General features: G+C 41.7%; 1 long non-coding RNA gene and 1 other non-coding gene across 2 annotated transcripts in view; both read left to right on the forward strand.

Moving 5' to 3' along the window:
• The first annotated feature begins 2,289 nt into the window (after nucleotides 1-2,289).
• The window catches only part of LOC142599887 (uncharacterized), a 39,724-nt gene continuing 19,014 nt past the window's right edge, over nucleotides 2,290-22,999 (forward strand). The window contains exon 1 of the long non-coding RNA XR_012833313.1: nucleotides 2,290-2,435. This is a non-coding gene — a long non-coding RNA (uncharacterized LOC142599887). The remainder of the gene's footprint in view (nucleotides 2,436-22,999) is intronic.
• On the forward strand, nucleotides 20,362-20,434 carry TRNAV-AAC (transfer RNA valine (anticodon AAC)). The gene has a single exon. It is a non-coding gene; the product is annotated as a tRNA-Val (tRNA).

Consider the following 22,999-nt stretch of genomic DNA (forward strand, 5'->3'; position numbering starts at 1 on the left):
TCGCTTGTAACTTTTATAATTCAGATCTATTCTGTTATTTTTTATGGCTATCTGCTGTGTATCAGAAAACACTTCGGCAAATGCAGAGCAGCAGACTCGCTTTTACTAGTGCAAAGTTCATGTTGAAAGGAAAGTCAGTTACTTCCTCACATGGCTTCTCTGCCTGAAAAACTGCATGGAAATGGAGGAAGTAATGTATTGCAGGGGAGAAACCATAAACTGTGGATATGAGTTATATTAAGAGCTCACAGACTACTGTTAATCATTTTACATCACACATTCTCCATTAAAGCCATGGGCATAAGGAGACCTGTGCATACCCTCCTTTCAAGATATATAATGCCATGAGTTTGCATGAATTAGCCCCAGCAGGTATCTACCAAGTTGATGGAGAATCAAGTCTCAAGGCAGCAACTTTATTTCATGTATAACGACAGAAAAGCACAAAGAAAGGTACTTAGTAGAAAAATTGTGCTGGTTTTCAGTGTCATTCTGGCTTTACTTTGGAAGGGCTGCTTTGTGCCTGAGGGATGAGTCAGGCACCTAGCAGTGACATTTATGGAAATTGTATGTGTTAAGATCAGAATATCCACTTGGAGGTTGGTTGTGCTGTTCAGTGGAGAATTTTGCATGCTAGGGATATGTTTCCTCCCAAATGCATGCATGTATTTCTTTGTTATGGGAATTGCAAAAAACATTTTCTTTTCCTCCATTTCACAAGGATCCTTGAGAGAAAGCTAACAAGACAGACAGTAGGACGAGGTACTGAGGGGGGAAAATGGCACAGATGCACTGAAATCATTAAAGATAATCTGGTTTATACTAGCTGAAGGCCTTACATGGAGATGAACACATTTAAAAAGCACCAAAAGAGCAAAATTCTAACCTCAGCTAAACTAAGGACTGAAACTTTATCCTGTTCATGTTGCACAAATTTCAAGGAATTAGTAAATAGTTAGTAGTATTCAATGCTGCTGAAGCCTAGTATATCTGCAATTGTCAAAATGTTGATGGTAATAAAATACGTGGTTAGGAAGACAGGAAAAGCTCCCTGGCCACCTCCTCACCACTCAATATGTTTCACTTCCAAAATGAAACACAGAATTATTTAAAATTAACTGAATGCAAATACAAAGTGCACTTTGCAGGGGATCTGGCTCTGCTTGCTCTATTGAGGATGAATAGAAGAGGGCTCTTGGGGGGAACGATTATGTCCTGCTGCTTCCTTTAAAACAATTTTAAGGAACATCAGGTGCTGCTCATAGCTGTGATAATATCTGACTACCCATTCCAGGCAGGCAATGAGAGGTATTTGCTGGCTGTCCACCTCCCAGGGTCGAGCAGCAACTGAGGTCCTGTGTACATTCTTCTCTGAGAAACTAAAAGAAACTTTGGGTGGCTGCCTGTGATGACGCAAGGGGTGGCATTAGCCCCACTTACTTGTTACTATGGAGATCCATCCTGTCATCCCGCTATAATCATTTTGTCAATGATATTTTGTTGTTTGCTGATGAGCCTGCTCTTAGGAAAAGCATTTTCGTTGGAGATTAAGAAAAGCTGTTTGAGACTCCTGCTTGCACGTCATGCAGAAGAGGGTTGAACCACTGAGTGCAGAAGTGCATCAGCAGTGATCTTCCTCCACTGGAGCTGAGCAGGGCTGCGATGCGGCTGACCTGGAAGATCCCATGCAGAAGGTATGGGTGCATTTACAAGTGACAACAATAGCACTTGCAATGTTAACCAAGGGCAAATTATCTGAATAGCTGTACCCACATTGAAATAAAATAATGTGTTATGTGAGATCAAAGGCATGGGATTCTTCTTTGTATTTTGCTCATGTTCAATATTTTTATAATTCTTGAACAAAAAATAAAAGCAGTGGCTTTCTGACCTGTTCTCACCACATGAATTTGGTATTCCTGGGGGGACTGTAATGATTTGTCCATTCTAATGTCCCAAGTTAGGAGAGACCCCACTAGTGCTGCAGAAATTTGTAATAGAAATATAAAGATTGGTATGAATGGAGTAAGAATGGAAATGTGTGTGCAAAAGCACCAGAGAAAGCAGCAGAACAAAGGTTAAAAGGAGAGGCACGTGTTAATCACCACAGAGCTTGGTATCTGTGATTTCATTCTAATGAAAAGGAGGAACAAACTGAGCTAAAGTTAAAGTTGTCAAGTGGATGAAGAACAGGACTAGAGCTTATCAGGCAAGGAAAATAAAAGTTGTGAAATTTAGGAATTTTGCCTGACAGTTACAAGGGGTGAGTCAAAATCACAAGGCAAATGATCCAAAACAGCATCCACTCCTAACAGGTACAAAAGGCAAGTCCAAAACCCAAGATAGATGGCAAGGCCTCAGCAGCTGATGTCCTTTGTCCACCGCGTCGCATATAAGTGGTCCAAGACTGCTTGGGCACCTGTCACTTGGTACTTGTGAGTATATGGATCAGAGGAAAGTACGTGAGTGAAACCTATGAGAGACTGAGAAGGAGTGGGTAAAAGTGACTTGCTTAGAGGTTTTTTGTATTGCAAAATTGCTTTTATTTCCATAAGACCTCTTGCAGAGTTCTGTTACTGTAATTTCTTACAAATCCCATAGAGTAATATGAGTACAAAGGTCTAAAACAAGCTTAAAGATTTTCTAAATATTGGGCTTCCTGGGATGTTTTTGCAATTCTGTCACTTTTCTACTGAGCAGGAGAATCTTTTATTAGACTACCCAGTATAATTGGGAAAAAATACACAAGCTTTTCTGCAGAGTATGTCCTTTCTTAGGATTAGAAAGGGAAAAAAGAAAGAAGTTAAGCTCTTTGCAGGTAGGGAACTACTGGTCTGAATTTATCTTAATTATGTTAATTGCTTAGATAACTTCAAGATACAGTTATATGGATATTTGCCTACTGGCAAATTTATTTGGTGTAGGTCTGACCCCAACCCCTTCACAGCAGTATTGTATGAGGGCTGTACTGTAAACCGGATCAGCAAAATGAGCTCAGGCTGAAATAGCAACCAAAAGGAAAAAAAACCACAAAAACAAACCCAAAAACTTCTTCTTTTTTAATCTTTTTATTTTCTTTTTATTTGTGAGAACATTTCCTTGGTTTGATTTAGAGCACCCAGGCCCTCAGAGAATCAGTGTGGGCAATGGAGGAGATAGGAAAGAGGAGCCTGAGGAGGAACCATGGGGTCTTTGAAGAACACTGAGAACTACCCCACTTTCCCTGGTTGCTTTTTGAAGCAGAGCCATCCTGCACAGCACTCTGTGCCTTGCTTCTCTTTTCCCTTGGGTTTGTCTTTATTTAGGGGTGCTAGAGAAAGGAAAGGAGAGGTCAGAGGGCCTGGAAAAGCTAATTTGGGGCATGGTGGATTTGCTGCCCATGGTCTACCAGGCACAGATAAGGTCCAAACACTGCAGGCAGGAATCAAGCACAACTGAACTGCTTTGGAGACCAAATGGTTAGACACTGGCTCAAGGGTGACCTTAAAGCTGTCATAAGTACTGCCACGATGGAGCTGCATTTGTCACATGGCAAATTACAAACCTTTTGGAGGTATGGTCTCCCACAGTGGACCTTCTTCACAGGGATATTAGCAGGCCTAATAAGCAGTGATCCTGCCTTCTTCTCATAGACTTTGATGAAAAGGTAGCAAGTATCATATCCCTTCTGAATTTGGCATATATTTTTGAAAATCCTCAGAATGGGAAAGAATCAAAGAGCAGCCTAGGAAACTGCACACCCAGCCACTGGGCGAGAGCACGGGAAACCGGGGCTGTGCAAATTCTGCCTGGCTGACATTTTTTAGGACAGCCACAGCCTTTTCCTTGGTGTAATTGATTTTTTAAATCATAGTCTAGTGTCGAGGGACTTTAACAGGACCGGAATTATTTCTCTGTACAATCGGTAACAACTACACAAGGACATTTTAACAGCTGCAGAGTGAAAGCAGACAGGCTGTTAGAAGGACTGCATGGCATGACAAAGGCATGACTTTTGCTCTGACCATTTTCTAGATGACAGTTAAGTCAAATTTCTCCTTTCTGGTCACTGAAGATCCTCTTAAGATTTATTGGGAGGCTAAAAGGTCTGGCCAATCCCAGCTCTGTCTTTACATTTCAGTATTCTCCTTTATAAAGGAAAATAACCTCTGTTTTGTCAAACTAAGCATGCCAGACTTTTCCAGGCTTAGAAACACTGCTTTAAGTACAGCTAATACAAGGTGTGTTCCTTGCTCTAAGTTTTGCACACTCACTGTGACAATGTAGGATGCATGTAGCTCAGCTTCAAATGAAACCTTGTGCCAAACAAGATCACCACCTTCTGGGAAGGAGCCCATCGACTTAAGTACCTCATGTCAGCCATGATGTGACTGACCAGTCTCTTCGGCAGGTTAGGACATGCTGAGGTCTGTGTTAAGGAGTATGGTGGGACCAAAGTCCAGCACACATCCTACATGAAGTGTAGCTTGTAAAAATCCTGCATTTGCACGGCTGTGGTGATAAAGATACTTTAATTGTAAAGAACCTTGAGAATTGTCCCAGTCTGTCGCTTCTCCTGTAAAGTCTGTAAGCGGACAATTTTCAGCATCTGCTCTGCTTTTCCTGTCTCAAGCATGGATGTTCTGATTATGTACAAGATTCAAGAGGGGTGTCACTGTTGCCTAAAACTGTGGAAGGGATACTTCTCTATCCTTTTCTGGAGACATCTCACTTGAATCCAGCTTAGCTTTGAAGTTGTCTTTCAATGGCTGCCTCACAAATGGCCTGAGAGTCACCCTGGGGCTGGGCACCTCGCTCTGATCACTCTGTTATTTCTTGAGTGCTCCTTGGGAACCTCCATCGGTAACTCCATCCAGCCAAAATTTCCTCTTGCAATATCCCTCTCACCATGTCCCATGTAGCTTTTTCCTGTCAATTCATGCATTAATCTGCAACCTGTAGCTTAACTACTGTATCCAACGTTTTGCAGAAGTCCAGATGCATGACATGTATTGCTTGTCCTTTTTAAACTGAAATAGATTAAAACAACATTTCATAGGAAAAGTTTTCATTTTGAGTGCCTTTGTTACATCGGCAGCATTGAATGTTTTACTGCCTGAATTTGCAGCTAAATTTGCCAAATCTTTACATTGGAAAATAGGTTTTAGTGTAAATGAATTTTAGAAAACCCAGATGTCTACACTTAATGATTCTTGAAAGATTTTAATTTCCTACCATGTTTCTTTGCTCACACTTTGCATCAGGCTCATTAACTTTCAGCCCAAATACAGAAATTGCTTCCCTCTGATCATAGTTTATTGAAAACGTTTTGTGTGTGTGTGTGTGTGTGTGTGAGCTCTATCATACAAATCACATGATTTTCTTTTATTATTATACCATTTGCATGGTTTGTAATCAGGCATGATTTTCTGACTTCTTCACAGTCCCATTAGCTGCATGAGCATATGTAACTCAGGAGGAGGCTGCACAAACAACTAACACAAAACTGCCAGTGTATTTTGTAGCTATTCAGAGTGTGATCCACTGCTGTACCTGTCCAGCTTTATGACACTGTACTACAGGGAAGTAATAGCCTTACACCAGTAAAAAACTGCAGGAACGCAGTGCTAACAAGTGCCTGTAGGCAAGGAGCACTAACCCGTAACTCCAGGAACCCAGAGAAGACTCTCATCTCCATGAAAGGTGAAGTTGCTGAGATCTGGGTTCACAGAGACATGTGCTATATCTGCATTCATGTGCCTCTGCCAGTGGGATGGCTGCTGATTTGATTTAGGACCCTCCGCTCCCTACCCAGGGCTGGGAGAGCTGAGCTCCTTGGGACTGGACCTGCAGCCACCTACAAGCGGAGCAGCCCAAACCTTCCAGCAGCAGGGTCTGCAGTGGAGGTGTCGGCAGCCCTGCCTGGTTGGTGTGTCATGCAGGAGGGCTGGACCTGGGTCCCCCCCAGGGTTAAAGGCAGCCCTGACCGTGAGGTTCTTGCTTGGGAGCGGGAGGCAGCACGCTCCTTCCTGCTCAGCTTCTTCCCCCAAACCACCATGGCCAAGCCTTGCACCCTCAGGGTGCTCACCACCAGTGGGGGCCTCCTGAAGGCCAGGCCCCCGCAAGCCCCCACCCTAGGCACGACTTTTCAAGGGAAAATGCAAAGATCACGTTCTTGGCTTTGGGCACCTATATTCCTTCAGGTTCTTCTCAATTTATTTTTAATCTGAGCTTCTGTCTTGCTGCCTGTACCCTGCAGTCTGATGAAATCTGCCTTTAATAAAAGAGAAAATAGTTTGGAAACTCAGCTGTAGAAAATCATTTTAGGTCCAAACTTGCAAGCTACGGGGTGCCCCTTGCTGGCAAGTGGGAGCCCTCAGTGGAGAGTCCTTAACGCTGTAGACATCATTTTCAAAGAAGAATCCTATCCACTTTGCTGTGCTGTGTAGTGTATTGAAGAGCCAGCACCTGTTGTAGGCAGTTGGGTACCCCCGTAGACACCAAAGGTGTCAACAGGAACGGTAGCTGCACAGTATATTTTTATTCAAATATGAAAAATAAGGGAGAGAGCAGGAGTCTGTTAACAGAAAATGTTGCCTTCACCACCATGCCGCTCACATTCAATCTGTGTCTTTCTAAGAATAACCCTGTCTACATTATGAATTTTTCATGCAGAGAAGAAATTCTGAGTGCTGCAAAAACCACGATGTGGACCCATGGTCATGAGAGGTTGCCAAAATTTTCAATAAAAAGGAAATATTTTTAAGCTTAACATTTTTGCAAAATACTGTTTGCACTGTCAGCATTGCAGTCCTGCCAAAAAAAGCAGATTAACTTTGTTCAGTGTTATTGGTATTGTTTGCTTGCTAGATACAGCTTTGATCACTTCACTAAGTCTTTTTATGAAATTTTGGATATTGATTTCATCAAAAATTGTGAAATTGCTTATGAAAATACCCTTAGTTCTTAGAAGAAAACAAACAAAATACTTCCACAAAAATACATGCTTCTTTTAAAATGTTTTTGTTGACTCTTCACTGTAATATTTGTGAAGTTATGGCTATTATCTTTTTTTATTGAAGATCCCAGATTGTTTTCCAATCACCTTTTCCCCTTTGATTGTTTCACAGTTTATTAAGTTCCCATGTCCTGAGATGTGTAGTAAATACTCCGTGCAGATGGCTTATATAGATTTCATAGATGGGTAAAATAAGTCTTAAGGAAACAATAACTTCTCCAAAGTCAAAAAAACAAGGTCAGAGTAAAGCAGCAGAAGTGTGATGGCTTGTCTCTGTGGAGAGGATTGTCACAGCAATTGTTTGAAAGATTAATCTTTGTCACAAATGATTGTCACACAAATTAATCTAGAGCAGAAAGAATTAATCAGAGATCTGCTCCTTGTGACAAGAATTGTCACTCATGAGCCTCAAAATGTACTCCTAGCAATAGGAAAATTAGTAAAAATGAGTCCAGGAAACACAACATAAAATTAATTATTGGCAATTTGATGGCAACTTTGTGTCAAACTTTCTGCTGAGAAGCTAGGAGGAGGGGTATGGCACCTGTGGAAAAAGTTTGGGAGCACAAATCTTCCTCGAGCAAGGAAAAGCTGCTCTGATAACTCCAAAACCCAGTTTGTCCCTGTCTCTGGCTGATGGAAGAACATTTGTTTAGGTTGAACTAGGTCATATAAGAGAAGCGTTTATTCCTTGCCTGGTGTGCACTGCAACGCTGTACATGTTTCACACGGGCAGGGGACTGCTGAGCGTGCAGGGCCACTGCTGCCAGCCAGACACTGTGCTACCCTGCGTGCAGGTCTCACCGCATCTCCATCTCTGACTGGGATATACGGCTTCATGGTTCTTCCCACCCATCAGCCACTCTGCATGGTGAAAGAAGGAGGGTCTGTTGGCCTCTTTTGAGCCCTATGTGCTATATCCCATTTCCTTCCTGACACCTCCTCCTCCTCTCAAAACATAAGCAAGAAGGGAGATACCTGGCTTTCTTAGAGTAAGAACTGAAAACTTCAAAACTCCCTCATATATGACAAAGCCAATTTGACCTATGATTCCTGCTTTCCTCACTTACTTATAGTGGAGATAAAAAGACTGAATGAATGGTTAATGTTCCCTCCCTAAGGAAGTTCACAGAAGAGTATCTGAGATGAGAATTAGAGCTTCAAATTCCATATCCTATCCACCTTTAAACAAAACCCTGCAAATCTTACTCTGGTGACATTTCTTTACAGATACCTGCGGATTCAGCTGAGTAAAGACCGATAATTTACTAGAAGAGACTGAAAGGTCCTTGAGATCTCCTGCTACCCCAAGAAGCCACATTACAAGATCCCCTGGGCATGCACATCATGCTTCTTCATGAAGGGGTTGCATTGCCTGTGCCTGTGTTACCTGGTACTCTGCCCCTATGAGTTTCCCTTGCAAGGAGTGCCTTAGAGACTTTTTTGCCCAGGGCAACAGACAGATCTTTTGCTTCAGCATCTTACCATCTTTGAACCTTGCTCATCTCCAGCCTAAATTTCCATGTACCCTTTTTACCTCTTTCTTCTTTGACCAACAAGGTCTTTCTATTTCAATCCTCATATTCCATCGATATTTATAGTGAGTGACTATATAGAGTATAAGTGGCTGGGTTTGTGTCATACTTCAGGTATAATCCTCTTTGATTTACCGTTCTCATCTGTCTCTGTCTACTGGAAATATCATTCCTGATACATCCTACAATTACATCAACCTTTGTGTGGCTGAATCATGTTGATGACTCATGGCCATACTGTGAATGATTATTTCCAGTCTGGGCTTTCTCCTCTCCTCGCATTATCACAGTTCAGCCCCCAGCTTACAGCAAATCTTTTTATTAGTCTCTATGTGTCTGACCTGGCACTTCAGGCTGTTAAATTTAATCTGATTTTTATTGCTTCGTTGCTCAAGATTACCAGCTTCCTCCTATATGATATTTTAACCTTCCTCTCTATTAACATTGTCTCCCAAATTTGTGTCATTAACTATTTTTATTTGTTATTTTTGTTCCCAGGTATTGCGAACAACTGGCATAATGGTGGATCCTGGACATATTCCACTTAGGACCTGCCTTTTGCTGGCTTCGTCTTCCTTCAGTGTTAGCTGTTGTTAGCTACCCTGGAGCTAGATCTCTTCCTAAAACTAATAGTAATAATCCCCCTTCTCTTTGCCTTAAGCATTGATAATTTGTCCTTGGATTGTATGTGAGGCTTAGCAGAAGGTCAGGTGGGTTATGCTTATCACATTCTTTCATCTTAACATAGACAAATATATCACAGAAAGATACCAAGTTTATCTGTCAAAATCTATTGCTGTAAATTCAGGTTGTATTGTATCCCAATTTTGCTTATCTCCATTTTGTTAGGTAGTCTTTCTTTTGAAATTTGTTCCGACACCCTGCATACACTGGAAACCAGGATAATAGTTCTGTAACTACATGGGTCATTTTTCTCTTTTATAAATACAAGTGCTGTGTTTGCTAAATTCAAATGTTAATGCACTAGTCACAGATGAATAGGTTCATTTAGAAAAGCTTTGCTGCAGGACTTGTGATTTCACATGCTAGTACTTCCTGGCTGAAGATTAACCTGCTCCAGAAGTTTCAGCACACTGAACTTAGATAGTTTTTTTGTCTTTATGTGTTGGAATTTTTCTTTTTGAATATTAATTCTCCTCTCATCTTTCTCACTATTAAAGAAAAGGGTAAGTAAGCCATATGTCCTGGTTTCAGCTGAGATAGAGATAATTTTCTTTCTAGTAGCTGGTTCATATAATGCCATGTTCCATATATAACTGGGTAAGCTATCCAGGAGGCATAATCGCTGCTTGGAAACAGACTGGGCATGGAATTGTTTTTTGCTTCCTTCTGCATGTACTGATCAATTGCATTTGTACATCACTTGTATTATTATTATTGTTGTTGTTATTACTATTCTTCGTCTTCTCCTCTTCTTTTGTTATCCTATTAAATTGTCTTTATCTCAACCCACATATTTTTTTCATTCTCCTTCCCATCCCCTTGGGGGGATGATGGGTGAGCAAGCTGGTGGGGTTAAACCACGACACCATATAAATAAGCCTAGTTATCTTCTATCATCTCAAGCATGCATTTTCTATATGGATCTTCCCAGCTTTAGTCTTTGCCTTTTTCCATGGGTTGATCTGGCAGTAGAATTTCATTGCTGTAATTTTAGACTTATAGTGATAAAAATCTAGCTATTTATCTCAGACTCTAGCAAAATTTTCATGTAGAACTTACGTCCTCCATTTGTATGACCTAGTCCACAGCAAAGCTTTAGGCAAATATCATAGCACCATTGAGATCTATCAGGGTGCATCCATACTGATCCACCTTGCCAGTAATGCCCATTTCTTGATTCACCTAATATTTCCTCTAAACCTTGTATGTTGATGTGTTTGGGGTTTTTTTGTTCTGATCAGATCCCAGCTTTTAATCAACTGTTCAGGAGGAAAACCCATTATGTTCCATTTAATTAAGTCTGTAATCTTAAATTGTTCCTTATCATTTAGTTCAGCTTAATTTTTGTCTTACCCATTAACAGATACAGATCTAAGTTTGTAATATGGGTTTGCATAACAGATGTCATTATACAGTCAAATGTATCTCTGCATCTGGACACTTTCCCCCTAAGGTAAACTACATTTTGACAGTTTTCAGTGACAGATGTTGGACTGATTCAGTTAAACTGGAGGCATCTTTTCTGTATAGAGTTGCTATTCCCTTAAAAGTTCCTTGAAAGTCTAGTTGGAAAAAATTTCAATGACCAATTTTGTCAGAAAATTCTGATTTGGCAAAAGCAACATTATTCAGGAAAGAAGGTCAATATTTATTAATTTCCCCTTTGAAAGAAGATTTTACATAGTTCCAATGTCAGATATTTCTGACATAAAAGAAAAAAAAATCCAGAAGATTTATTTTTGTAAGAAGTTCAGCTAATTGCAATAATTATATAAGTAATAATTACAAAGTCAAATTTATCTGAAAATTCATGTCATGAATTCTCAAATTTTTGTCAAGGCTTTTCTTCTTTATTTTGACTTATTTTCTGATGTCGATTTCTGACAGAAGGGAGAAAAGGTTTCCAACCCAATCCTGTTTCCTCAAAAAAAACCCAAGCTCATATTCATGCAAAAACCTCCTCATGTTCCCTCTACTCAAGCTCATACAAGGAGTCAGAAGCACTCTGGACAAGCAACATGCAATACTTTGTATGGATCCTGTCCTGCATCAGTGCTGCCTTGCTGCTGCTGCTAATGCAGTCTGCTGTTGTAGGCTGTCATGGAAAGTGGCCTGGATGTTGTGCCCTGTCATGTCTGTATACGCCTGACACCTGCTGAGGCCCTCCCAAGGGCCATTTTGTAACCAAAGCTATAAGAAATCTGCATTTTATGGTTAACTCTTTCAAGAATTTACTCGTTTTCAACCAGCAACTGCAGGTAGCTGAGATGATTTTTTGTTATCTTTGCTTTAGTCCTAGTACTAAAGGGCAAATTGCAGTAGTCCTTTGATTGCATCTGCTTAGAAAAGGTAAACAAATAGGAAGAGTAAACAAATTGCTCACAGTAAACTTCTGGATGCTTCAGGAAGAGAGATGGATACAGGCATGCATGAAATACTTTAAGGCATGAAACAATGACTCCAGTTTTGGCACACAGAGTAAAATGATTTTTTGTATTTCTGTATCATACTATGCATAGGAGGGAAAATTTTTTCAAGCTCAGTCTCCCCTAGACCTTGCTGACTTTTTCTTGTCCTTTTCTTTGTTCTTGTACAGCTCAATGCCCAGCTCTCTGAGCAGATGGCATATATGATATGACAGCTGTGAACTGGATGTTTCTGACAGGTACCATCACAGGAACATACCACACAGCCTCATGACATACATCAGAGCACTGTGGATAACTAGGCATGATCAATATATAATGAAATAATGAAAACATAGTGGCTTTCAGCAGGATCTTTATCCCAAGGAGCCTTGATGTGCTGCAGGCATGTAGAGACAGATGCAGGAGTCTCATCCCTATTTCTGAATGAGGAGTGCTAAAGTGATGAGTGGCACACTGAAACACAAAAAAGCTACTTAGGCTCGGAATGAATGCAATTACTACATCTACTTGAAATTGCAGAATGACTTGACACTGGGCAGAGTGTCATTGCTGTGATGAAAATTTACCTAGAGCACTGGAGTTGACTTTGACAGAGAGCCTCCAAGGAGTGAAGGTGACACCAAACACTCAGGATGGGAGCTTCCTGCTTCACTTGAACAAATCTACCTTTAGCACCCAGTGTTTGTCTGATGTCCAGCGTATAAACCAGTCCAATCCAGATTCGGAGGGAAACACGCATTTTGTTTTTGCCAAGCTTCCTTCCCTCTCCTTTATTTCCTTTACTCATTTTGACTCTGCTGATGACGTGGGAAATCTGAGTTGCTAGCATTTTCTTCCATCAGGCCAGATACTGGTCCTCACCCTCAAATCTCTCCAAAATGCATGGTCAAAGCAACAAACAAGCAGTTTTGTGTGATACAAAGCTGGGATCTCACCACTCAGGTCTGCACTAATGCCCTCATTTCAAGAGGAAGGACCATATTGTAGACATTAAGTAAACTGGCACGTAGGGGCATGTTAAAGACAGCAAATTCCCAAAGATGGTCCATAGTACCACAGAGAGGAGTTTTGACTGAACTGTGTCACATTAGGACATCGGTTCAGTTACTGGATTAGAGACAGTGTTTTTTCTGGATCAGATGTCTATCAGTGGCTCCCTTCCAAATGGAGACCAGCAGGGCTGCTTTTGCTTAGTTCAGGGGTATGGCAGCAATACAAATAGAATGATTACAAAAAATTAATAATTATAGTGCATACACTCCTGAGAATTGTAGCAGAGGAACTATACAACTCATTACTATCTCCTATGTGGGTGTGAAGTTGTCCCCCATAGGTTGGCTTATGCCATGCTTTGATGGGGAAAGAAAGGGCTTCAGAGCCCAAATGAGTTGAAATGTAATTTTACTGACTTGCTCTCAGCGTCTCTGTCACACATAGTCCCTCACCTCTGATTCTGATCCTTACAACTGAATCCTCAGAACACTTAATGTAATTAATGGAGGAATGGCCTCATTAGTGAAATGACTTGATCTTTTCCAACCCAATTCCCCCTTTCTTTACACTTTGGTTTTTGTGCGTTGTGTCCATGTCTGCTTGTGCAACTGAAGGCAAGAGCGTCGTCCCTTATATTTAATTCATGGGATGATGAGTTAACTTCTTTGACCAGTAGTTTGTGCTAGATGAAGGAATTCGAAGGCTAAAGGCAGTTGTGGAGCTGAGGATGTGGCTTGCCATGCTTGCACACATGCTATGTGCAGTTTCTGGCATTCACACTACTGCCCTCGAACTCTGCATTACCATATGCATTCATCTCACCCAACTTCAGACATCCAAAACCCATCTAAACCAGTCATTTAGTCTCCCTCTCCAGCCGGAGACAATAGGTACCTGCTGGCAGCAACTCATCCCATTCCTCTCTGGGCACAACTCAGTTCTTTAGACACAGGGGTCTGGTGCAACTTGAGATTTCCTAGGGTACCTCTGAGTATCCAGTTGCTCCAGTAGGATACAGGTCTTGTGTCATATCTACCAGACCTGTGAGGATGTAGGGTTACTCTGGGACATCCCAAGTAGCACTGGATGTCTGTGTTCCTACATTTGACTCATGCCTCAGACACCTGTTCCACCAAGGGATTACTCCCACATCGGAGATGTCTTTCTGTCTTCATTGACTGGAGGGACTGAAGGGATGGGATGCACTGTATCTGCACAGGGCTGGAGGGTCTGATGCTACAACTGATCCACACTTCCTAGAGTTGGCTGTGGGAGGTCAGGCAGGATACCTTAGGGTGTCTAACATAGTTTTTATGTCTATATGTAGACAAATGAATCATGCTACAAATGATTGGCTGAGCCTAAACACTGCACTGTTAACATTGTTAAGTTAAACAAGGTACAGTCAACCCAAAAATTCCACTGCATTTAGCCTGTGAGTCTAGTGCTTTCCAGCTCAGGTTGGTTGGCCAATATTTCAAGCCCTATGGTTTATATCTGCCAAGAACCCATACTGATTATGCTGCAATGCCCTGTAGACAGACCACGGTGGATTTATAGTACTACCTGGGTCTTGCTTCCACTGCTTTGAACTTAATTCACACTTCAGAGAGGAAAGCTGGGTTATTAATGACTTCTTGTTTGCACTGAGCTCTCTGCAGTGGTGCTGGACTGCTACCTGAACTGGATCGTGTGACTTGAGCTCAAGTACCTCCACGCTCCACAGCAGTTGCCTGCATTGCAGACGCATCCACTCTGATTTTCTATGACGTGAGAATGAATGTAAATGTGCTTGACTGATGTTAGTAATCATTTTATACAATGCCAGCTTTGTACAGTGAAATGTTTAGAAATGCTTATTATTGACATGCTGAAACAAAACCACAATTACTCTGTACTTGTTGCTATCAAACACAGTTTATGTATTCCTGGAAAATGCAGATTGGATGTGGAAATGGGGTATTTCCCAGATGAAGAATGAAAGGAAACATGCTCAAAGATCTTTCTCACTCCCTTCCCGCTCCCACTCACTGCCCACATATTCTCCCTCCCCCATTAAATTTGTCTCTTGCCAGTAACTTTCTGAGATTGTATTTCCCACTGGACTAATTACCACTCATTGAGTCATGTTCACCATGTCTCACCAACTCTTCTTGCCACATGTTGGCCTAATATATATCAGCAAGATCATAGTCTAGATTATGCATACTACTGCGCACACAGTATGAACTGCATTACTAGTAGGGAATGGCATCCCTACTGAAACATAATAAAACAGGTTTAAACTTTACTCCAAACATTCATTGAACTTGTGTGGAAACTCCTATTTGGGTGTTCAAAGACAGAGGAGAGGTCCCAAAAGATGCAACTTCTTAGAGTATAGGAACCAAAATACTGTTGTTTAAACCCAGACAGCGCTTTAGGGTGGACATGAGTCTCTAACTGGTGTTCTCTGCCCCATGTAGTAACGATGGTTTCTAAGGGGAGGAGTTAGTTTCTTGTTACTGGATATGATTTAGAAGTTTATTCTGGAAACAAACTCTTGGAAGTCTTTATTCTTGGAATAAATTCTCAGTCAGTTCTTAGAAGAAAGAATTTATCCAAAATACCCCAGTAATATTTTAGCATCTTACATGGAAGTGTAAAAGCATGCAGGGCACTGTAAAGACCAGATGAGTCATACTGACTGCATATCAAGTGTGGGGAAGATCAGTGTTCAGGTTTCACACTTGCTGTGTAGGATAAGAGCAAGAGTGTGTTCTCCACAGGCAATACAAAGAGAGTAGGTGTGAGCAGTGGCACAGATCTGTGAGGCAGATAAGGGATTTAGAGAGGTGGTGTAGCCCCCCGCCATGAGCACTGCCTCTTGTGGGACACACACACACACTCTCAAAGCTGTTGTACTGAGCTTTTGAAAAACTTTCACACCCCTTTGCATGCTCTGGTCTTTGGGCAAGAGGAGAACTTTGAAACATCACAGGGCAGATTTCCGACAGGAAAATATCCAAACACAGCAAAGAGCAATTTATTTTTAGCCCAATTTCTTTGGAAAGCATGGCATACATAGTAGCGTTCACAACATATGTCTGCCTTTTCCTGGGTAAAATGTTTTGAAGGAATTGGCTAATTTCAGCCACATGGGAAAGAGGAGCAGAGTTCCTAAGGATATTAAATTTCCCCATATCTCATGAAAATAGGCAACTAAGTAAAGGGGTGCTTTTAAGGACTTTAGAAAGAGAAGAACTGCTGGGTGAGTTCAGGTCTGATTAGAAACCAGAGCATCCACACAGGAATACTTTCCTCAAAATGTAAATCCTCAATAAGCTCAGTTTTAATTTGTTCTGCTGCTCACAGGACTGCGTGTTTTGCTCTAGTTGTGCAAACCTTATCTCACTTCCCTCAGCTTCTTCCTTTCTTTACCTATCTGCCCTTCCTCTGCAAGGGAGTTGGGGCCTGCTCTTTATTTTACTCAGGCTCCAAGTCGGAAATTTGACATGCGAATAGGAATGCCCTGGGGCAAGGCAGTGACAGTGCCAGCAATGAGGGAAAGGAAAGTGTCAGCAGTTGCTAGAGAGCTTTGAGTTTGTGAAGTTCATAGTGGCATACCACAGGGAGATGGCATGTGGCTATCTTGGGACATGGGTGGGCAGCAGCAGGGATTAAAGGCAGGTGGTATTGATGTACCATGGCTGGACCATGAACAGGTACCTAGAGACAATCCGGAGGTAGCAAAGGGATCCAGGTGTGGCATGAAGCAAATGGAACTTCCATGGTATTAACACAAAGCAGCAGGGCATGTGTGAGCCCAGATTGCAGAGGTGAGCATTTAGGAATGCAGCTGCAGCAGTACTCATACAGCTTTGAGTAAACATCACCATTGCAAAAGACCAATGTGCAATAACTTACATGTTGAATAAACCTAATGGAGCCGTAACTGCAAGGATAAGAACAACATTTCTATCAGTACATAGCAGTCGCTTTTCCCACCCACAGTTTTGGTGATCACAATGACTAGACCTGTATTTAAATTGCTGTACCTGCTGGAGAGTCAGGAGAGATTAACATACTGTAGGAGTTCATTTACAAGGTCTTTTTCTTTTAATATTCTTTAAAAGTTGCTGCTTTCTCCAGAGGTTAGAAAAGTATGAAGGAACAATTTCAAAGTTTGTACTTCATTATTTTTATGGCCTTATAATTGTTTTATTTACATGTTCATCAGTCACAGAAAACACAGTTGTACCAAATTTGTTGTACCAGAATTTTAGCTGCTGAGTTTCAAAGTCAGATAACACCTGGCCACAGGCCCTTATTGCTTTGAGCACCCTCGACTACCAGCTCACAAAAATGATTGAGCTTAAAAAAAAGTAAGTCTTACAGCTTGTTTTTGTCTGTCGCTTTCCAAGCATCCAGTTATTTGTACTCATCTTTTCTTTAGAATTGCTGTGAATCTCCTGTGGCTCTCCCGAACTTCAGCCTTTCCTGAACTTTCCCATTTCCCATTAACTTTTGCTGCCATCCTCTCTGTGGGCTTCTTGTTCTCACAGGAGGAACTCCTGCTCTTCCAGCTTGGATGAGAAAAAACGAACTTGGCTTGTCCTGTAGATGCTGCAAGGCACCGTGTGTCTTTGGCTTTTGTGGGATGTTGGTTGTCCATCAAACCTGAAAAGTTGCAAGGGCATGGTGGAGGCCACGAGGAGCTCTACCTCCTCAAGACTATTTCTGGTACTCTCAAGACCTCTCCCTCATTCTCATATTAACATTCCCACCTTGATAAGGAAGTTTGGTCACAGCATTTTTAAATGGAACTATTTAAAGTTTATGTTTTACCAGTTCCTTGGCCAAGGTATCTGCTTTGTTCCTGAAGGAAATGACCCAAAGTACTTGTGTGCAGGCACGTCTTCCAGAAATGCTGCTGGTTCTTATTTTATTTCTTGGTTGATAAGGTCTGGTAATATCTTAGACTGATCTATACCTGCTGCAAAAAACAGAAAGGCTTTTGGGCATATGAGTTTTGCACAGCTTGCTTGAATAAAAGCTTGTACACCTGAGAGACTGTGCTTTCCAACCTGCTTAGCTGATGTAATATAAGGTATTACCTCTCCTTAAATTTTTTTACTTTTGTATTTGGAAAACGTGATGACTACAGTGTTGCAATCGCTCTAATTTTTAAATGTAAATGCATATAAATAACCTAAATCACTGGCAAACACTGGTAATTTGAATGAATTAGGTTCGGCCTTTCTTGAAGACCTCCCAAAATATGGGTAGAGTTTAATAAATGGGCAATTACCTTATTGTTATGGTGTCACTTATCTATACCTTATATAGCATCTGGTGCAGTGCTAGAAAGCGGAGCCTCTCTTCTTCAGCTGACTTTGCTTTACTAAATCATGAATATTTAAGTAAAGCAGATATTATATACCCTTAAAAAACTGTGACTGATAGTTGTTTAGCTGGCAGTTTTCCTTCAGGATCAGAGATAGCAGAGGTAAGCTAACTAATTAAACCCTTTCTTTACTTCAAGTATACAAACTCAGGAGCTTTTTGGCTTATGTAGTCCAGTGATTCAATATCAAAGTAGGAAAGAGAGGTTAGATTTGCAGTGAATGCACGTTAGGATATAGACATTAAACAGAAAGGCGCATGATGAAAGATCTTGGTCTACACTGTAGCTTTAGCCAAGCATTCTGTCCTCCTGGGGAATGTACCACCATTGTGCTAAAGGCACCCACTGCCTCGTTTACTTACAACTTTACTAATGAAAGCAGCCTACAATAACATTTTAGGGAAATGTCTGCAAATATTCTTCCACCAGGAAAAGTGGAGATGCTCCTTGTCAATAAAGGAGAGCAGGAAAGCTTATGTATACCTGCCTAGGCAGTACTCTTAATCCTGTTCATTGTGCCATTCATTTTTCTAGCTCAGAGCTTTTCCTGTTAGGTCACTTACATGTCCCCAGAAGCCTCACCAACTACTTGTGCACCAATAGCCAAATGGGATTATTTTAAAAAGGTCTGCTTGGATATTTAATTTCATGGATATTGAAAGCTAAAAAAAAAATAAATCTGCTAAAATGGAATTATGTTGCTGCAGGACAAGTGTATAGGTATAACTTACGTGGGAGGTTTTGAGGTTGTTTCTTTCAGTCTCACACTTGCCCTGGTGAAAAGGGAGTTATCATCTGTCCTCTTTTCTTTTCCCGTGGTAACTCTTAGGCTCTTCTTTCTCTCTTCTATGCTCTTTGGGAATGAAAATGAAAGCCAAAAGTCATATTTATCTTCTCCAAAGCAACCATTGAACTGGAAAAGCCCCTTTCTCTCTGAATTTCCTTTTAATGTAATGAAACCAAGGGCTGAGGGAAGCCAGCCGCAAAATCCACTGAGCCTCTCCTCTCAGGCAGTTCCTAAATGTTTTCCTAGCCATGCCTCCCGACCCTTCCTGCAACCTTCCTCTCCCTCACTCTCAAAACTCTTTGAAGCATAAATAAAATTTAGTGTCATTAATCACAAATATTAATAGCAGATGAGTGCGGATATTATGTGATCAGTGAGAACAGTTTGTCCTCTGCAGTGCAGTCACACTATGTCTGGTATCTGAGCTAGCTAATCCAGGTCAGCGGGGGTACCCTGATTCTGCACGACAGCCTGCAGTGCACATAAACCCCCTGTGAGCATCAACCCCCAGGGTGGCCTGTGGAGGATTCACAGTGACGTCTACATATTTTGCTGCTTAGACTTTAAGAGATTTAGGAGACAAACAAAGAAGGTTAGGGGAATAGGGCGAGCCATCAATGACAAGTTTGGGAAGAGGAAGCTAAGCAAACTGCAGTTTACTTTGTTAACACTTAGATGATTATTTTTTAAATAATGAGAAGAAAGGAAAATGAAAAATGGGAATAGCAACACTAACTGCATTTGGAATTTCAGATTTTGATTAAGCTCTGATAATATTTAATAATAATAATATAATTAATATTTAATAAGGATAATAAAATAATATTGGGCTCCCCAGTTCAAGAAAGACAGGGAACTACTGGAGAGAGTCCAGTGGAGGGCTACAAAGACGATGAGGGGACTTGAACATCTCTTGTATGAGGAAAGGCTGAGGGAGCTGGGTCTGTTTAGCCTGGAGAAGACTGAGAAGGGATCTCATCAACACTTATAAATGTCTAAAGGGCGGATATCTAGAGGAAGGGGCCAGACTCTTCCCAGTGACAGCACAAGGGACAATGGACACAAACTGGAATACAGGAAGTTTCATCTCAATATGAAAAAACTTCTTCACTCTGAGGGTGACCGAGCCCAGGCACAGGCTGCCCAGAGAGGTTGTGGAGTCTCCTTCTCTGGAGATATTCAAAACCCGCCTGGATGCCATCCTGTGCAACCTGCTGTAGGTGATCCTGCTTTAGCAGGGGGGTTGGACTAGATGATCTCCAGAGGTTCCTTCCTACTCCTACCATTCTGTGATTTTGTGTAATATTTCTAATTATGATGAAAGCAAACTTGGTCGTTTTTACCGTTTTCCACACAGTAATGTCCTCAGAGAGAAAGCTTCCCACCAAAACCTCAGAGCTGGAGACAATACAAAATAAAGCAAAAATCTCAGAATAAAGCTCTTCCACATCTTGCTAATAATTTCCCATCATGCATGTCTCCAAATCAGAACACAACGCTCAGATTACCCAGATGCACACATCCACTGCAATTTAACCCCTTTGGCTGGAGTTTCCGTAGTGTAGTGGTTATCACATTCGCCTAACACGCGAAAGGTCCCTGGTTCGAAACCGGGCGGAAACACCATATTTAAGGGTTGGAGTCGATGATCTTCAGGATATTTTTCCAACCTAAATGATTCTATGACTCTGGGCTACTGTCCACCGATTTGCCAGCCTCTCCCTTTGCTCCCAATCCCCATCACCTCCCACACACCAGGACTGCTGCTCCTGCAGTTTATGGTGTAGTGAGCAGTTTTGGGGACATATGCTTATAGAAGGGTGGCAGGGGCTGTGGAGGGTAGCCTACATTTAAGTTGGCCTAATCTGCCATGACATAACCCCATGAGGGTGTAGTCTAATTAACAATGTCAATTAACAGTGGAAAAATAAGGCCAGCTCCCATTCCTAGCTGTAACCTAGCACTTGTTCTTTGCCCTTCTCCACAGCATGGGCAGTGACTCGGTGCAGGGGACTGATCCAGCTGGGAAAAAAAGCAGGCTTTCTGCTAAGTGTGAATTTGAGGAAATTAATCTGAAGTCTCTGATTGCTAGATATAGGTAATAGTGTGTAAAAATATTATGTAGAAATTGTAAGAAGCACCAAAAAGTTTTCCCTGTTGGCTTGCCTTATCTCAAAGTGGAAAGAGCTCGATGGTGGAGGTTTTTTCATGCCTTTTCTCTCATAGCTAACTACTCCCTTTTAAACACATTTCAACTAAATCCAGCAGCAAAAATTATAAAGTAATTAAGTAGGAGTCACTATAATTTGACTATACACATACACCAATAAGAGCATAGACTTTACTTCAATTTATGTCAATTAATGAGCTGTTCCCTGGACAGTTCCATGACAAATGATACTGTTCAGGTCTCTAAAACCTCTGCCTTTCCCAAAGTGCTTCTCTATGCTCCAGACAAGTCCTTTCATACAAGACCACTCTTGTTTTCTTACTGTGAGAAAGCCTACAATTAAACAAGGAGCAAAGACACGGAAAGAAGACCCAAATCAAAACCCGTGTCCCCTGTGAGGCAGAGATCTCCTAAGTCTGACTTCAATTCTCTGTTTCAGGCTTAGGCCTTAAAAGTTTAATGTGTTCATCACTTTCTCCAGCTTGCATCCACTGGCAGCTGGAGTTGTTAATTTTGCCTTGTAGGCACAAATGGTAATTGAGTTAAGAAAAAGCAGCAAAGGATGATCACTGCTGCTGCCATGCTGGAGGTTTCTGCCCCTCGGCAGCTAAACAAACAACAGAGCCAGGGCGGCTGAAAAGGTGGCATCTCCAGCACAACCAGTGGGAGGGGAAGGAACTGGGGGCAGACCAAGAGTCTCCTGGAGCGGGTCTGCCGCAGCTGTCAGATCTGCATTAGGAAACACCTGTTTCCTTCCTCCTCTCTCCCCTGAAGGAGACTTTCCATTACTTGACTGTCCCAGGCACACTAAATCCCACCTGTGGGGGGACAGCACTTCCTATTCGTCTAGTAAGAACTACTGGCAGGGCTGTGGCAGTGAGCGGTAAACATCCTGCAAATGCTAATCAAACCCTTTGTGATCAGGGACGTGGTCCCTATATACCTTCCTGCAGCAGCTGTCCTGTGCCCTCAGGACACCGTGCCCTCTGCCCAGGCATCTCCCCTCTTCTGAGCCAGACACGCCATTGGGAGGCATGGAGGGATGCCTGAGAAGTTAGCTACACCCAACACCAGCCCACGGTGAAGGACGTAGATGTGATCACTGTGCCCTATAGACCACCCGGGCTGTGGGAGTAAAAGAGATCTTGCCAATGACCTAATGAATCTCTGAAATCTGACTACAGGGTAGATTTATTTACACATTTAAAGGGTGGCACTTTAAGACATCCAGAATAGGAGCGTTTACATCTGAGCTTGTCACCATAAGCTCCCTTAATAGGCACCTCTAGGACACAATTTATCTTATTCAAATTGGATTAGGCCAAAATAGGTCAAATAAATTGTGTCCTTATTTCTCCCCTGTGAGCACAAAGGGAGTCTAATATAATTAACTCAGAAATAAAGATCTCTGACATAGATATCTATGGATAGAAAAAAAAAGAAAGAACAAAGAAAAAAAGAATCCCACCCATGGGTTTAATTCTCCTGCTCCAATATAAGCATCTACAAGATGGATGCCTATCTATGCTCTTCTTATGACCAAGTGACAGGAATAGGCACTACCAGAAAGCTACCCCGTGAATGGGCCTGTCTGAGGATGAAGTAACTCACACTCCAGAAAGGCCAATTAGGTGTCTAAACTTAGGGAAGAAGAATCCTGTGCTGAAATGACAAGCATCATATTCTGGTTTGACCCTTAGCTCTGTAGCCTGATGAGCGTTTTATTTCAGGGTAAACCAGCACAGTCTGTGAAAGTAGAAATCTCCAATTTCTTTCAGCAAAGGACAGAGACAATGGATACAGAAAAAAAATGATAATTTCATAAATGTGGATATTTTTCCAAAATGAAAGGCCTAGATTCCCCTCCTTTTGCAGACAGAAGAGTCTCTGCTCAGTTGCCCACAAATAGAACCCTGAAGACATCTGAGGCATCACAGAGTATGAGAGATCTCCATCAGGGCTGGCAGGTGTGGGATCATGCCCTCAATAGCAATAGCTATGTGCCAGAGAAATATTTT

This window comes from Balearica regulorum, chromosome 1 (genome assembly GCF_011004875.1).
Source record: "Balearica regulorum gibbericeps isolate bBalReg1 chromosome 1, bBalReg1.pri, whole genome shotgun sequence".
NCBI classification, from domain to species: Eukaryota; Metazoa; Chordata; class Aves; order Gruiformes; family Gruidae; genus Balearica; species Balearica regulorum.